General features: G+C 42.0%; 1 pseudogene; it reads left to right on the top strand.

The window, feature by feature from the left end:
• Positions 1-1,403: 1,403 nt before the first annotated feature.
• LOC145539533 (zinc finger protein 532 pseudogene) lies at positions 1,404-2,501 on the top strand (annotated as a pseudogene).
• The last annotated feature ends 539 nt before the right edge of the window (positions 2,502-3,040 follow it).

The raw sequence follows: 3,040 nt of genomic DNA, 5'->3' as shown, positions 1-3,040 counted from the left end.
GCTCCCCTGTCAATGGAATTCTCCAAACAAGAATACTGGAATGGGTTCCCTTCTCCAGGGGATCTTCCCAACCCGGGGACTGAACCTAGGTCTCCTGCATTGCAGGTAAATTCTTTACCATCTGGGCCACCACAGAAGCCTGCCAGCTATTGAGCTAGGAGTCAAAACTTGCTATTTTGACTCCAAAGACTGCAGCTCTAAAGACTGCTCTTTCCAAATTCTATACCTTTCCTTTTTTTTAAGATGTGGGAAAATCTAGACCTTACAGATCTAGATTAAAATTTAAATTTAACCAAAAAAATTAACAGAAAAAAGAGGAAAGGAAAAGAAATTAAAACTATTCCTTTAAAAGTGTTTGCCGGGATTTATTTCTCTCCTTCAACTTTGTTCCAGACACTTATCAAAGTTTTGTTGTTTTTCACCCAGAGAATATGAATTTGGATGCTTACCATAATATAATTAGTACTGACATTTAGCAACCCAACACTGCAATAGAACCTGGAATTTCACAGAACATGATTGAAAGGTTGCTTTCTACTCTCAGTTGGCTCACACTGTAGCAATAACATATTTTAACATGCACGAAGTACACAGCCATTTATCAGAGGGAAAGAATGCTATTCTAACACCAACATAGTAGGTAAAAATTGTGGAAATCTCCCATAACAAATATCAAGGAATAGTTTAAGTAGAATTTAAGCGTTGGGCATTGATGATGAAGCTTGGGCTTCTTCCTTGAGTCTTAGAGAGATATATTCTTCTCCTTTTCTGGTTTCCATGACCAGGCTAATAAATACACTAAAAAGACTATTTTAATAAGACTCTTTATTTTGGGAGATTGGAGATTGTTTCCAATAACGCTAGTTACTGGTATTAGCACTAGAATTAAAAAGTATAAGATGACATGGACTTCCCCAGTGGCTCAGCAGTAAAGTATCTGCCTGCAATGCAGGAGATGCAGGAGACGCAGGTTTGATCCCTGGGTTGGGAAGATCCCTTGGAGGAGGAAAGGGCAACCCACTCCAGTGGCAACCACTCCCACTTGTCTGGGAAATCCCATGGACAGAGGAGCATGGGCTATAGTCCATGGGCATCACCGAGTCAGCGTAACTGAGCACACATGCACAGATAAGATGACTTATGGTTACCAAAAGGAAAACAAGGAAGGAAGTGACAAATCAGGAGACTGGGATTAACATATACACACTACTATATATGAAACAGATAACTAATAAGGACCTACTGTATGGCACAGGGAACTTTATTCAATATTCTGTAATAACCTAAATGGGAAAAGAATCTGAAAAAGAATGGATATATATAAACGTATAACTGATTCCAAGGAGAAGGGCATGGTGATGCAGTGCTCTCACTTGATCTCGAAGCCAGTCCCAGCAGATCAAATGGTTGTTTCTCCATCAAGCAATACTCCAGCCTCATTGTCCACTCTCCTGAGCTCCATGGGAGCCAGCACACACACTGTCACCAAAATCCAGTCTGGCATAAACAGGACGGTCATATCAGCCCCTTCCAGCACACCCATCATTCCAGCCATGCCTCTGGATGAAGACCCTCCAACCTCTGTAGACATAGTCTGAAATGTTTGGAGTGTAACAAAGTTTTCCAGTATGAGACATCGCTGGCCACCCATTTCCAGCAGGCTGCAGATACAAGTGGACAAAAGACTTGCACTGTCAGCCAGATGCTGCTTCCTAACCAGTGCAGTTACGCTTCTCACCAGAGAATCCATCAGCACAAATCTCCCTACACCTGCCCCGAGTACAGGGCCATCTGCAGGTCCACTCACTTCCAGACCCCCATCACCAAGAACTGTCTGCACTACACGTGGAGAGTGGGTTTCCGATGTGTGCACTGCAACGCTGTGTACATTGCAACGCTGTGTACTCTGATGCGGCCTTACTGAAGTCTCACATTCAAGGTTCTCAGTGTGAAGTCTTCTACAAGTGTCCTATTTGTCCAATGGCATTTAAGTCTGCCCCAAGTACATACTCTCATGCTTACACACAGCATCCTGGCATCAAGATAGGAGAACAAAAAATAATATATAAGTGTTCCATGTGCGACACCGTATTTACCCTGCAAACCCTGCTGTATCGCCACTTTGACCAACACATCGAAAACCAAAAGGTGTTTGTCTTCGAGTGTCCAGACTGTTCTCTTTTATGTGCACAGAAGCAACTCATGATGGACCACATCAAGTCTATGCCTGGAACGTTGAAAAGTATCGATGGGCCTCCCAACTTGGGTATAAACTTGCCTTTGAGCAAAATTCAGCAAACCAAAACAAAGAGAACACTCAATCCATGAATGGGAAAGAGAAGTTGGAAAAGAAATCCCCATCACCAGTGAAAAAATTATTGAAACCCAAGAAAGCCGCCAGTCCTGGGTGGACGTGTTGGGAGTGTGATCGATTGTTCACACAAAGAGATGTTTACATTTCCCACATGAGGAAGGAACATGGGAAGGTAAGTGAGCAGTGAAAGCCTCTCTGTCGGTGTAAGGAAGATATTCCAAGCCATGGGTGCTTGCTTGGTTCTGCTGGGAATTAGGAGAGTAACCTCGAAAAGCACTCAGTTGTCTCTGAGACTCAGTTTCTTAGTCTATAAAATGAGCTTTCCAAGTCCTTCCAATCTTGTTCTGTGATTTTGCTGATGACCCCAAGGCAGCAGAGGGTTATCTACCACACTCATGTTTATAGCTGAAGAAACCGAGGACCATGATAAACCAAACTGACAGAAACATTTGAATTTCCCTGTAAGTTCTGCGATAAATAAAGGAAAAAGGAGGAGAGAAAGAACGTGGGTATTTTGAAAACGATCAATAACATCTGCATGACTTTGTGATTCTCTTCTGAATTTGGTGGTGGAAGAGAGACCTCATCTTTAAACTGTCTAGTACAAGCTCTGATAACTCAAAATCTCCAAAAAATCTCAGTGTGTGTATTTTTTTCTTTTGAAAATAGTAAGTTCGCATCTCTAACATAAGGATTTTTTTAAATGCCCATTACTAGACTTAATAA

This window comes from Giraffa tippelskirchi, chromosome 2, assembly GCF_054371585.1.
Source record: "Giraffa tippelskirchi isolate mGirTip1 chromosome 2, T2T-mGirTip1v1.2.pri, whole genome shotgun sequence".
In the NCBI taxonomy this organism is placed as follows: domain Eukaryota; kingdom Metazoa; phylum Chordata; class Mammalia; order Artiodactyla; family Giraffidae; genus Giraffa; species Giraffa tippelskirchi.
The sequence above is the reverse complement of the archived record's forward strand: the minus strand, read 5'-3'. Positions and strand labels throughout refer to the sequence as shown.